Source organism: Nuphar pumila, chromosome 8, assembly GCF_984573655.1.
Source record: "Nuphar pumila chromosome 8, dmNupPumi1.hap1.1, whole genome shotgun sequence".
Classification (NCBI taxonomy): domain Eukaryota; kingdom Viridiplantae; phylum Streptophyta; class Magnoliopsida; order Nymphaeales; family Nymphaeaceae; genus Nuphar; species Nuphar pumila.
The window spans coordinates 10450334-10465786 of record NC_143256.1 but is presented as its reverse complement, the minus strand read 5'-3'; the positions used below and the strand labels follow the sequence as shown (position 1 = coordinate 10465786).

Sequence of the window (15453 nt, the reverse complement as noted above, 5' to 3'; positions counted from 1 at the left end):
TTTTTTTTATTTCTTTTTTTTTTTATTCTTTTTCATAAAAGGTGCATTGGGGGTCCCCCAATAGAGTCGTTGGGGGCTCCCCAACGACTCCTTTGGGAGCCCCCCTTTGCACCTCTTTCTTATTGTATAAATAGGGGTGTTCCCCCTTGTTATTTCCAAGCTTGAGAGTCTCAAGCATTTGCTCCTTTTTTATGAAATACATGCATTATTGCATGTTTGCTACTTTTACGCTTTTTGAGTATTTTGTTCAAGTGTTGTGAGAGTACACTTCTTTTATAAAGTGTTTATGCTTGCATGCGTATTGTCTTTTCATAGACATTTTCACAGAATCATGGGGTAAGCCTACAACAACAAACAACAACAACTACGCCCTCATCCCAAAACAATTGGGGTCAGCGATATGAACCAAAAAAGAAAATCATTTTGGGTCTTCCACATGAATCCTTTTCCTCCAATCATTTCTATCCAATGCCATGTCCTCGGTGAGGTTCAAAGCATTCATATCATTTCCGATCATCTCCATCCAAGTCTTCCTAGGCCTACCCCGACCTCTTTTAACTAATCTATTTTCCCATTTCTCCAACCTTCTAACTGGAGCATCATTAGGCCTTCGCCGAATATGTCCAAACCACCGTAAACGATTCTCTCGCATCTTATTTTCAATGGGTGCAACACCTACCTTCTTACGTATCTCCACGTTCAGAATCTTATCTCTTATTGTATTTCCACACATCCATCTAAGCATCCGCATCTCAGCTACACTCATTTTTTGAATATGATGTCTCTTGGCAGCCCAACATTCCGTACCATATAGTAAAGCGGGTCTAATAGTCGTCCTATAAAACTTTCCCTTCAACCGCAATGGCATTCTACGATCGCACAGCACTCCAGTTGCACTTTTCCATTTCATCCACCCAACCTTTATCCTATGATTTACATCTCCATCAATTTCTCCATACTTTTGAATGATGGATCCCAAATATTTGAAATAATCATTCACCGGTATTTCTTGCTCACCAAGCTTCACTACACTCCCATCCCTACTTCGTTGCTTACTAAACCGACATTCCATATATTCAGTCTTACTCTTACTCAACTTAAAACCTCTAGCTTCCAATGTCTGTCTCCATAAGTCTAACTTAGCATTAACCCCAGCTCTAGACTCATCAATCAAAACAATATCATCAGCAAACAACATACACCATGGTACATTTTCTTGAATTGATCTCGTAAGCTCATCCATCACTATCGCAAAAAGGAAAGGGCTTAAAGCAGATCCTTGATGTAACCCAACCGTTATCGGAAAATTGGTTGTCACCCCTCTACAAGTGCGGACATTGGTTACTACTCCTTCATACATATCTTTAATTATACTAATGTACTTAAGAGAAACACCTTTCTTCATCATTGTCCACCAGAGAACGTCCCTAGGTACTCTATCGTATGCCTTCTCTAAATCAATAAAAACCATATGCAAATCTTTATTTCTCTCTCTATATCTTTCAATAAGCTGTCTAAGAAGATGTATAGCTTCCATAGTTGATCTACCAGGCATAAAACCAAATTGATTCTCCGATATCGTGACAACCTTCCTCAACCTAGACTCAATCACCCTCTCCCAAAGTTTCATAGTATGACTCATGAGTTTTATACCGCGATAGTTTGTGCAATCTTGTATATCACCCTTATTCTTATATAAAGGCACCAAAGTACTCTTCCTTCACTCATTAGGCATCTTATTTGTTCGCCAAATCAAGTTAAAAAGATTTGTCAACCATTCTAAACCTTTCTCTCCCAAGCATTTCCAAGCCTCGATAGGTATACCATCTGGGCCAACTGCCCTTCTTGATTTCATTTTCTTCAAAGCCTCTGCAATTTCATTCTTTTGAATCTTGCGCATGAAGTCACGATTTATCTCATGAAAAGGAATGGAGAAGTCTCCAAGATCTTGAGCATGACTATCATTAAATAGCTTATCAAAATAATCTTTCCATCTCTCCTTAATCTCCTCATCTTTGACTAAAACCCTTTGCGTTTCATCTTTGATATATCTAACCATACCCAAATCCTTCGATTTCCTATCTCTCATCTTTGCAAGCCTATAAATATCCTTCTCGCCTTCTTTGGTATCCAACTTGTCATAAACCTCTTTATATACCTTAGCCCTCGCGTTTCGAACCTCTTTATATTGGCTTAAAATATGTTTTTGCATTAGGCAAACTAGGGTATGGTCAAGAGGTCCAGTGATCCCTGCTATGTTGGTGTGTGTGTTTTGGTCAAAATGAGTTTTTCTTTTGTTCTTAATGCGATGATTAAGTGAAACTCCTTTTTGAGTTTGGTTTCTATAAAATTTGACTGTAACAATTATTTGTTATGGAGATCATAAATAAAATCTGTGATGATCAACAAGATTTAATTAAATTCATTGATGGGACATACCCTGCTGCACCAATCAATATTTGAGTAAGGAAGGTGAAACTCGTTCTGTGAATCCAAAGTTTTCTGTGTGGGTTAAGTTAGACCATCTAGCCCTAAGTTGGATCAAGGTTATAACGAAAGGTACCTAAAAAGCTCAATCAAGCCTTAGAATCATGCAAATGAAAAAAACTTCTAAGATGTTAGTAAAGGTGATATGTCCATGATAGAATACTTAAACCATGTTAAGTATATGTCTAATTCTTTAAGTGTTGTTAATGAAACAATTTCTGATGTGGACCTTGTCCATTATACGCCAAATGGTCTCACTAATGAATATGAAAGTTTTGTTACTACTGTGACTACTCTTGAGAAGCTAAGAAAAGAAGATCTAGTTATTGAATCAGAGATATAAAAACAAAAAAAAATTTGTTGGACCGGGTCAGATCTATTTTTGGACCCGACCCGGATCCAAAGGGGGGGACAGGCGGTCGGGCACCCCGACCATCTCTCCCGTGCCTTTTAAGGTCGAGGCAAGGGAGGTTCACGAAACCCCTCCCTCGCTGTCTCTCTCCCTCACCGCCTCTCGGTCTCTCTCGCTCCTCTGCGTTGCCGACCCGCCGCCACCTGCGACCTCCCTCCGACGTCGATGCTGCCTCCGTCGGCGACCACCAGGTACGCTCCTCTTTCCCCCTATTTCTCCCGTCTCTTTCTCCCTCACTTCTTTGTTGTGCAGGGAGGGGCTGAGCCGCCTCCGTGCCTCCCTCAATCGCAAGGGAGGGGCAAAGCCCCCTCCTTGCTGCCTTAAAACCCCAGGGGCGGGGCAGAGCCCCCTCCTTGCAATGCGTTTTGCAAGGGAGGGGCCCAGTCCCCTCCCGATGCCTCTGTTAGCAGGGGAGGGGTCGAGCCCCTCCCTATGTGCTGTAATGGGGGAGGGGGTCGAGTTCCCCTCCCTGCCCCCTGCGTCTCACTCCGGTAGGAGAGGGTCGAGCCCCTCCTCCCTGCCCCTTTTCACCAGCCTCTTTTGGTTGTTCTGGCAGTGGCCGATGCCCCTGCCCCTTTTAGTTGTGCCAGCAGGGCCCCCTGCCTTTTAGTTTGCTAGCAGGGGCCATCGGCCCCTGCCCCTTTTTTTGTTCTAGCAGGGGCCATCGGCCCCTGCCCGCTTTTTTCGGTTCCCCCATTTAGGTGCGCAGGGGAGGGTCCGACCCTCTCTGCCTCTGTATATCGTAGGGAGGGGCTGGAGCCCTCCCTGCCTTCGATCTTCATAGGGGAGGGCTCGACCCTCCCTGCCTTCGCAGTATGCAGGAGGGGCCGAGCCCCTCCCTGCTTACTGGTACGGTAGGGGAGGGGGCCGACCCCCTCCCTGCTACCTGTTACGGACTCACCCTAGTTCCTTCTTATTTTGTTTAGATGGCCTAGGCAAATAGATGTAATGACATTATGGACACTCTAAACAACCTTGCTGAGGTTATGGGACAACAGGTTGAAGCCATGCGGGCTATGGAAGCCAACCTACAATAGGTGGCTCATGACAGATAGGTCGTTAGGGGTGGCGACATGTCTTATAAAAAGTTTATGGACATGTCCCCACCTACTTTCTCGGGAAAGACAGACTCCAAGGTGGCCAAAAACTAGATTAAGAAGATCAAGCAGATCTTTCGTGTTCTCAAGTTTTTGAAAAATCGAAACGTTGACTTTGGGACATATCAGCTTATAGAGCATGCAAGAAAGTGGTGGGAGACTACTCATACAGTTTGATTCTAGGATGGACCAGTGACATGGGCATAGTTCCAAGAGTTGTTCAATATAGCATACTTTCTAAAGCATACAAGTGACAAGAAGATGCAGGAGTATCTCGAAATAAAGCAGACTGATACTTTGGCAGAGTGTATCACGAGGTTCCATAGTTTGAAGCAATTTTAACCCACTCTGTATAAGGAGGACCAAAATCAAGCCATGAAGTTCTCCCATTGATTAAAGTCGGGCTTGATGACCAAGGTCTACACACATGGGCCAGGATCACTAGACAAGGCCATTAAGGTGGCCACTCTCTTGGATGATGATTGAAAGAGGTACAAAAGTCCCAAGGGAAGCCGTCTCCTCGAGTGGTTAGAAGAAGCAATTCGACGGAAAGAGGTTTACACCACCCACCAAAAAGGCAAGTAACAACATCAGAATCAAATAGCATTGTGCCCCAAGTGTCACCGTTTTCATCAAGAGAAATTGTGCCCTCTTAACAAAGGTGCATATCTTTGGTGTAGACAGATAGGTCACTTCGCTAGGAAGTGCCCCCTAGAAGAAGCCTAATAGAGAGAATCGGGGCAGGAGGTCAACCTCAGTAGTAGCAGAAACACCAATAGCAAGGGTAAAAAAAGATTATTGGTCGTGTATATGCCACCACAACAGCTGAGTTAGAGTAGGATGCAGGCGTCATTTGTTGTATATGAAAATCATTGGATGCAGACATGTTTTTAGCATTGGAGAAGAACAACAAAGCCAATTTTTTGTATATGAAAATCATTGGATGCATGATGTTTTTTATGTTTGTTGTTTTCCCTTTAGTTGTTAAAGTTGGAAAAAAATAGAAACATAACCATTATCTTTTTGTTTGTAGAAATTTTCTTGTTGCAAAAACATACAAGGTAGTTAATGTGATATTGTAAACTATATGATGATCACTAATATCATTTAAGGTCAATAGATTTGTTCTTAAACCCATAATATGCATGTGTTCTTGCATTAGAGGAGAACATTAGAGCCACATGATTGTATATAAAAATCAGTGGGAGCTAGAAGATTTTTTATTTTTTGTTGTTTGCTCTTTAGTTGTTAGGGTTTAAAAAAAAGTATTAGGGCATGATCACTTTTTTTGTATAAACTCTCATGTTGCAAAATCATGCAAGTGATTGATGTGATATTTTGGATTGTATGATGTGGTTGACGCTATAACCATTGTTTTTTATATACTCATATATGACATGATAACTTTTATATTATGAAAAATATACATTCATATTTATGTATTATTTTAATTTTTGTATTATTTTATTTTTTGTGTTATTTCAATTGACATGTTGTTTACAATGATTCCTTTAGAAACATATATTCTTGTATAATATTCTAAGTAACATGATAGATGTTTTATGCTCATCTTTGAATATTTGAATATTTGTTATTTTATGTCTTAATTTTTTTAATAATGGTCATAAATGGAAAATATTTTGTTTTTAGAAATTATTGTTATGGTAGGTTTTTTTTGACATAAAATAAGCAAAAAACCACTTAGAGAAATTGTGCATAATTTAATTCATAGATATAATAATTTTATTTGAGCTTACTTGTATGAGCATTGGTCAAATTCTTTGATTTATTATACATGGAACAAAAAATGTATGTGACTTCGTGTAATACATGAAAATGTAGAGATCTATTATGTGATACAATAGATGTAATGGTTGAAGAGTATGTTTTTTAACATTTTGGGTAAATGATGATTTGTTTAATTTAGTTTTAAATGCAATATGTAAATTCAGTAAAGACCTATGATTTTCATACAGTGATGTAATTATTGTGCCTAGCCATATTTTAAGGTAATAAGCGATATATTTATCCATTATATATATGTGTGTGTGTACTTTTTATGTTAAAATATGTGTACTCGTACACATATATGTATGTTGAAATATAATCCTTAAATGTACATGTATATATTTTTATATATATATATATATATATATAAAGATACGTATACATATATATGTATACGTATCTCTATTTATATATATATATATATAAATATATATATTTTCTCTTCCTAAAATACCTTCAAGGGTATTCTTGTAATTTGTCATTTTACGCATATTCCAATTGGAATATGCATGTAATTTTTCTTTTATTTTTAGTTTCTTTTATTTTTTTTTTGGTTTGCGCCACCTAGGGAGGCTCCCCAAAGAGTCGTTGGGGAGCCCCCAACGGTCACAAATGTGACCGTTGGGGGCTCCCAATGACTCCTTTGGGAGCCCCTTATGTGGCTCCTCTCTTGTGTTATAAATAGGGCTCTCCCCCTTTGTATTCTTTACTCCTTGGAGGAGCATTTGCTCCATTGTATTGGGTTTTTACCCTCTTCTTCCTTTTTCTTCAATGATATTGAACTTATGACTTTAAGTCATATTTTGCCCCTTCTGTGGGTTTATGTGTTAGCACATTATGTGCTTGTGTTGCTCCCTTTAGTGCGTATATTCGTACTTCATGTGCATGTGTATGGGTTCATTATTGAACCTAATGTATTCAAAGTCACTTTCTAACATGGTATCAGAGCAAGGTCACGATGGGGTTGTCCTTTGGTGCAACGGAAAGCGTGTTGCTCAAGAAATGGTGAAGTATTCATTGTTCTTCTCTTTTCCTTAAGTTTTCGGTATGTATCTCTTTTCCTAACATATTATGCATTATGAAACTATTTTTCTTGCATATATTTTGTACATTTAGTGTTTATGATAGTTGAATCATTTCTTTTCACATTTCGCGTGTTCGTATATTTTAAAATATCTCCTTTTAAATTTGGTAAACTTGTTTGTTGTCCAAATATATAATTCTTGTTTATATATTTATCGATTACTCATCACATATAATAGTAATTTATGTTTTTCAAAATGATCTTCAACTATGAGAGATTTATGATTTTTACATAAGTATTTCATGATTGACCTATAAAGTTAACTTTTAAAAATTATATATGATTTCTTGCTAAATTAATGATCTTTGCTTAAAAACTCTTGACTCTCGTATAAAGCCTAATATGTTTGAGTTCCTCTCTTGTTTATGGATTTTAGTGCATCTTTTATGAAAAATTTGATAGAATTCTTGTATGAGAATCTCTCACATCTAAATCTTTGTTGTTTATCTTTTTATGAATCATAAGTAGTTCTTGTTAATGATAACTATTTATGAGAAAGGCCTTTCAATGTTTTTTGATTATTTAAAGAATTTTGAAAAATTGTTTGTAATAAATATGTTGTATGAACCATTGTGTTCATTAGGAAAGATCTTTTAAAAGAACTTCTCACACTATATCGAATGCATAGTGTATCTATTGCATCTTTTGGTATAAAAGATTTCATTAATTTTGACTTTTCTTCTAAGATGCAACTTTATAAACTTGTTGGTTTGTATTTTTCACATAAGGTTTCAAAACCTCTTGATTATATCTCTAAAGATGCCTACGTTGGCCGTAATATGGTCTTCTTTGCCTTAAATTGCATGTGTCAAGCATATAATTGCATAATTAAAGTTTGAGAGACTCAAGCATTGCTTTTTCTATGAAGTGCATGCTTGCTCACTTTTGTGTATTTTTTGTATTTTGTGCACATTTGTTTTTCAAATATTTGTGCTTATATGCATTCCCTCTTTTCTATGAAATACATGCCTTAGTGCATGTTTGTTTACACCTTGGTGTGTATTTGTTCAAGTATTGTATGAGTGCCTTCGTGCACATCCATTGTGAAGCTTTTGTGCACATTTCTATTTGGGAAAATATAATGAATTTAAATATTGACTCTTTTGTTTAATCATTATAAAACATTGTAAGTGCTTATAACACTTTATACGTTTCCGCATATCTCATCTCAATCAAAGAATATTAAAGCCTGTTGTATGGGATTTAATCCCAATTCTATAAATTTTCAAGTACTTTAAAATATTCTTTCTTTGAGTATTGTGTTAAAGCTCTCTTTGAGAACCGTTACGGTTCTTGTGATTCCTTTGTTATAAGCTTGATTGTCTTGATTATCCCAAGATGTTTTTTTTATGTCACTATGTTGCAAAAATATTTTTGCCTTTTATGGCACTTATTTTATCCATCACAAGTTGTTATATGATGCATCAATCCTTTTATGGCCTTATTGTTATATTAGAGATGTTTGATGAGATGAGTTATGAGCACCTTGTGTTATGTCATTTTAGATTGTCTACTTGCCATATTAAAGATGGTTGTTGAGGTGAGTTATGGGCACCTTGGGACTCTAAAATAATTTGTTATACGATCTCTAATTATGAGTGTGTCACTCGTTTTTTTTTCTTTTTGCCATTGATCTAGTAGATGCTCTCATTTACATGTAAATGTGATGGATATTTGAAACCTTAAATGTTTTAAGGTATATTAAAATCAAGGTTTTTGGGATTATTGCCCAACCTTTTATTGTTTATAAATCTTATGAGTGTGTTTTCACATTTGTGTTTTGTGCTTCTGTGCACAAGTGTTCTTGGTGTGTATATATTCACACATTTATTCCAAAATATTATTGTTATGGGTATTCTTTTTGAAGAATAGTGTTCTATTGATTCAAAGTTTTATTTATATGTTTGTCATTACAAGTTTTATTGCTTCAAAAGTCTTCTCCTTTTATGCCCCTTATTTAAGTGTCATCATATGTAGACAAGACATATTATTACACCTTTGTGTGTTGGTAGCCCTTTGTTAGCTTTTGTTCTCTTGGTCTAGTAGCTGAACACACTTGTCTTGAGTGTTATTATATGTAGACAAGACACATTGATTCACACCATGGTGTGTGATTTTAGCCTATGTTGGCATTTGTGTTCTTGTTCTAGTCACTGAGATTTATGCCCATAGTTGGCTTCTTTCACTCATTTCAAGTGTCATCTTATGTAGACAAGAGACGTATTGTGTTTTAACCCATGGTTGGCTTGATACTCTTGTTCTAGTAGATGAACATACTTGATTTTGAGTGTTTTTTTTTACGTAGACAAGAGATGCTTTTGGTCCATGTTGGCGTGTATTCTCTTGTTCTTGTCGTTGATGCACTCATTTCAAGTATTATTACATGTAGACAAGAAGTATTTTTACACACCTTTGTGTGTGTCTTTGGCCTTTAATGGCATTATATTTATGTTCTTGATCTAGTAGCTTATACACTTGATTTATGGGTTTTGGAGGACTAATGAGGTAGTTGCTTGTAGTGGATAAACTATTTTTGAAATTTGCAAAATTTCATTCATAACTTGTGTTTTAAGATATTCTAGTGGATCATATCATTGATATGCATATTTGGAAACCAATTTAATATTTTGGCATTTAATCTATATATTAAGTGCTTATGGTTTTTCGGCCACTTTTTTATTTGATATGAAAAATGAGTTTTTTTTCATTTGAGTGAGATTTTTCTAAATGTGTAAGGTTCTCTATTCAAATAACACTCATTATTTTGCCTCCTAAATGAATTTAAAACTTTTTGAAATCTTGTGTTCATTTTTTACTAAATTATGTTTGGAGCATGATCATTAATGATTTCTTTAAGTGTTATGATAGTATATGTATATGCTCATTATGGCCTTTTAGGCCCTCTTTTATTAAAGCATATGTTGCTTATGCCTTTTCGTAGGATTATTGTGGTGTCCCTTAGTGGACTATTTTGTTATTCCCCATTATGGGGTTGTATTTGTCCAATGTTGGACCTTATGAATGCATTATGCATTCTTGCAATATGTTTCCGCTCACTCTTTAAACATGATATATGACTTTGAAACTTTGGTTTTCTAAATTTTCCTTTCATGTTAAAGTAATTATCCTATCATGTGCTTCAAATTTCTATGCATAAGTTATAATTTTGCACCATGGTTTTACGGATGAGTCATCCGATATGGTTTCAATTAACCTTGTTAGGAATGTTCCTTTTGAGTAAAGTGCAAAGATATTTTTTACTTGTTCTTTGTTGTTATTCTACAGGATCTTGGAGATATAATAAAAAAAAGTACCCTGGATGGATCGGGGAATGTGTTCACCATTAGAAGGCAATTGGAAGAAGACATTTACAAGTTTCAATAGCATCCTTACGGAAGCCTCTTGGAGTCTTGCACCTTTTTTCAATCTTTTCGTTTCCCTGCAAAGATTGAGGGGGGTGTTAAAATATTTGTACTCGTATACATGTATGTATGTTGAAATATAATCCTTAAATGTACATGGTATACGTATCTTTATATATATATATATATATATATTTTCTCTTCCTAAAATACCCTCAAGGGTATTCTTGTAATTTGTTATTTTACGCATATTCCAATTGGAATATGCATGTAATTTTTCTTTTATTTTTAGTTTCTTTTTTTATTTTATTTTTTGTGGTTTGCGCCACCTAGGGAGGCTCCCCAAAGAGTCGTTGGGGAGCCCCCAACGGTCACAAATGTGACCCTTGGGGTTCCTAACGACTCCTTTGGGAGCCCCATATGTGGCTCCTCTCTTGTGTTATAAATAGGGGTCACCTCCTTTGTATTCTTTACTCCTTGGAGGAGCATTTGCTCCATTGTATTGGGTTTTTACCCTCTTCTTCATTTTTCTTCAATGATATTGAACTTATGACTTTAAGTCATATTTTACCCCTTTTGTGGGTTTATGTGTTAGCACATTATGTGCTTGTGTTGTTCCCTTTAGTGGGTATATTCGCACTTCATGTGCATGTGTATGGGTTCATTATTGAACCTAATGTATTCAAAGCCACTTTCTAACATTTTTATGCATTGTTATCCAAAAATAATAGATTAATTCTTAGGTTATTATTTCAATAGGATTGCTAAAGTGCTAGTGATGGAACTCATATTTCAGTTTAAATACCTCTTGAAGTACAAAAATCATGTACTATAATGAGGTTAGCATCTAACTTAAGGATACTATATAATGTTGTTGATCATAAAGGATATTAAACCATAATACCTCAAGGTAATGATTTGTTTATAGTTTTTTATGTATCAACCTATTATTTGTATTTGTAAACTTTAATAACTCAATTATAATATACAAAATAGTATTATGTTGTTGATAATAGTTATCCAAATTTCTTACTCTACAAAAAATTTGGTGTTATCTTTATAAATTTAATTCTTTAGTTATCAAACCTCTAGAAAAAGAAGAAATTTTCAACCTTCAACATTATTCATTAAAAACTTTGATTTCAACTTATTGAAATCATGATTTCCAATATTAAAGCATCAACTAAATTTTTTCTTTTGCACTCAAATAAAAAGTTTTCATGCAACATGTGCATTGCATGAGTTTACATTATAAATTAACTCAAAAGTAATGAAATTTCAATCCAATCAAGATAACAAAGATTATAACTAATAGGAAAATGGATAGTTTTCAAGTGAAATAACATTTAATTTTGCATTCATGCAGCAATAATGCTTTGATAGATGAAATTACAAAATAAATGTGGCGTAATTACATAAAAATTAATAATATTATTATGTATAATAGGCTAGTTTATATTTTTTATGATAGTTTTATATTTGCATTTGTTGTATAAATTGGAACTTATAATGCAGGATGTTGATCATTGTCATGGATCTACATATTATTGGGAGAAGAGGCGAGAAATAAAAAGATTATAAATTTGCAATTTGATGCCTATATGTAGTGTTAATGCATTGGAACTTAAATATTTAGATATTTCTGACCCATAATTGACATACTTAGTGATTTTCACTCGGTCCTTTATAATGTACTATGATTACATTCAAAATTGGTGCTCTCTCTATCTCAATAAAAAGTCATGAGATCTATTGAGAATTCAAATATTTTAAACAACTCATGTATTGTTTTTTTTTGTGTTACTTGCTTTTGGTTTTTTTGCAGTTAAACCATATATAACTATATATTAAATAGGTTGAATTTTATTATTTTATGAGACACATAAGATATTTGAAATTCTTGATTGTGTATAACACCTCATTAGAGGCGTGTGCAATAAAATATCTTTAACATGCTTTAGACTCTTCCTTTCAGGCTTTGAGTTATTTTTCCCTTTGATGTTATGTTATTTGGTTCAATATACTCTTTTTAGGGTTCTTTTTATGTTAGATGTATATATAATAAAGTTATGTTAATATTGATTACAAGAATTTTTATAAGATGCATACGTGATTAGACATTGATTTCTTTTTGGTGTAGGTTAACAATGCAGCAATATCTTAACAATGCAGCAAGTTATTAGACACTAATTTCTTTTGGTTTTTTGGTTATAAGTCATGCTTTTATATTATCAAGAAGATCAACATCAAAAAATTTCTTAAGCTGCTCATGCAATAAGAATTTTCATTTTTTGTTCGAGTCCAAGAATAATGGTATGTTTAGTTACAACCAAACATACTAGGTGTTCTACAAAAGGATGTCCTTGACACTTGAATACTTATTTTAGTCAAACTGTAACTTGTCTCAATCAAATTGTAATAGGTCCTTTGGACAATCTTTGGTCATTTTGATCGAATTAAAACTTAAGCTAAGGAAGAGAATGGTCGTTGTAATCTGAGTCATACATCATGACATGTTAGTAGTTTTAGAATGTGGTTGATAAAGACTTGGCCTCTTTTTAGATGAAAACTATGTGGTTAAGATGTGATGCTTCTGGTTATTTTCTTAATGGTGTAGCAGCCAAGGTGGAGCAAAATGCTCAAATTGCCACCATACTTGTTGCATCCTAAGGTGGAGTACATGCATCTCATTACAAAATGCACATATTTGTTATCCTATTTTTTCCTGCCATTTATTGGTTTCAACATAGTTGGCAAACTTTGTGAGTGAACTCATGACTTAGTTGAGTTGATTTGTACCTTCCACTAATAGAGTAAAAAACGTAGCATTACATAGTTACAACTAAACTCAGCTAAGTCAACCAAGACCTAGCTGAGTCAGTTGATTTTTATCCAGGACTTGGTCAAGTCAGCTAAGCCTCATCTACTTTATTTTTATTAATTATGGTTTTAATTAATTTTATTCTTTTTTAGTTGGTTTAAGCATCTTATCCTTTATATCTAAATAAATATGTGTTCTTTAGTAACTTTACTTTTTTGGCTTCATAGAAATTTACACTTTTTAGATAATTTTTACTTTCTAATTAAGTTTAATTAAGTCCATTCATTATTAGGCACTCTCCCTTGTGATTAATTAAGCAAACCATCTTTAGTGACCGAACTTTTTTGGTTGCATGTAATTCACCATTGTTTAGGAAGTTATATTTTTTAATTATGTTCTATTGCTTTGAATGAGTTTACACAACACATTGTCGCTTATCATGCAATTAAGCATATTGCATGCTTTCTTTAATGGGCTTTGTGATTTTATATTCAAGCCAAATTTGACACAGGACTTCGTATTCAAACCAAATTCAACATGCACACAGAATATATGAGTTTGTGTGAAAAAATCATATTTCAAATGAGTATACTCTTTGAAAAGAGCTTCTGTATTTATAAAATACATGTTTATTATTTAATTTTCATAGATAAAATGGAAAACTATGACTCGTGAGAGTCATTGAATTGACTCCCCTTAGTCATAAAGTTAGTCATGTTGATTGAGACTGAGTCATTAGAATGTCAACCATGGGGTTTCAACTTTGCACAGCACCCTCATTCTTAATTTATGGGACAAATCATGAATGGTTGAAAAAAATCAATCTTAGTTGTCTTGAGATAAACTTTTAAATAATGTTTACAAGTATTTAAAGGTTAAAGTTTAGAAAGATAGTATGAGTGTTTATACAATTTTTTTCATCGATCTTACCTTATTCCATCGATTTTGTATACAACCACACATTCATGAAGCTTGTGTTTATGAAGATGTAAGTAATAGTATGAGCACAGGAATCTAAGATTTTAGAGAATATTGATGTTGAAAACCAAATATAGTGGTCTCAATTGGATCTGGTTCTATTAGTGTGGATAGTAAAGTTTTAAAAGAAAACTAAGATTCAGATTCAAACTTGAGAAAATAATGAGAACTGTTCTTCAAGACCTCACACCTTTCTTCCTCCGTTGAGCAAGGATCAGCCAAATCAGGAACGTCATATCTTCATTGTTGGGGCTGCATTACGGAAAGAGAGGGCCTACTTCAAGCAAAAATCTAGAAAAATGAGTTTTTGTGATGGGAACCATCGAAACTAAAAAAAGACACCAAAAATGACAAAAGTGCTAACGTTAGTCAAATCCAAGCTTATAAAATGAGAAAAATAAACAAAACACATAATAAAGCATACAAATCTCATCACTTGCTACAGGTAGCCCTTCTACGATCAATGAGTGCGAGAACACAAATGTCACAAATGGGTGTGAGTTCCAAGAGGTTGTATGAGATGCGAAGGATTTGGGTTCGTAGGCTAGGTCCAAGTGGGTGAACCCTAAGCTAGTCGATGAGGCCAAAGTAGGTTAAGTGGATCGACTAGGCTAAGTTTAGTCGTTGGCGATGTTGATAGTGCTAGGAATGAAGGGATTAGGATCCCTAAAGGGGAAAAATGCTCTCTATTTATAGAGTTTTAATGGATTTGAATAAGTTTTTTTATGTATTAGAGATCCAAAGTATGATGGATGACTCTCATTCAAAGGGATTTAAATGAGGGGGCTAGGATTAGATCTAAGGGGTTTTCTAGGATAGTTTATTAATTTTGTAAAGAGAATTAAGGAGGGAGGATATTTCAACACTATTTTCGAAAGTTCAGGGGTACGAGAAGGGTTTGAGTGCACATTTTTTTAAACAGTCAAAGTCTGCCGACAAGGATGAATGTCATCATCAATTTTGACATTAACAACAAATGAGTTTATTGTTAAAGTTTGGCGACAAACCACACTATAAGAGTCATGATCAATAGCGGCGACAAAAGTCACCTCTTTGTGGCCGCTATAGGTCTATAACAACGACAAAAAGTGGCTGTCTAGTTTTGGCCTTTATTTAGTAATAAGGACAACATATTAAAGGGTACAACCCAATAACGGTGACTTATCCTATAACGACGACTCCCCTATAATGGTGACCAACCTATAATAGTGACAATTAAATCATCGTTATTATTTGCCTATAGCGGTGACGTTTTTGTAGCCATTATTGGTCTATAGCGGTGATGTTTTGTCGCCTCTACAGGCTGTAGGCCCAAAAAAAAACTTATTGTTTGCTCCGCACCCAAAACTTACCAAAATAAGACTCAGCGGCTTCTTGAAGAGCGAGAACAGCATGGCTTTGGAAACGCAAATCTGTCTATATTA

At 34.9% G+C, this 15453-nt stretch overlaps 1 protein-coding gene across 2 annotated transcripts in view; it reads left to right on the top strand.

The window, feature by feature from the left end:
* The window catches only part of LOC149829597 (protein DOWNY MILDEW RESISTANCE 6-like), a 36790-nt gene extending 24058 nt beyond the window's left edge, over positions 1-12732 (top strand). The window contains exon 7 of one of the 2 annotated variants that reach the window (XR_016433728.1): positions 12371-12732. The gene's annotated coding sequence lies outside the window, so the exon portion shown is untranslated. Of the gene's footprint in view, positions 1-11745; positions 11995-12370 lie in introns of those variants that run through there. The other variant, XR_016433729.1, reaches the window with a different exon arrangement.
* Positions 12733-15453: the final 2721 nt, after the last annotated feature.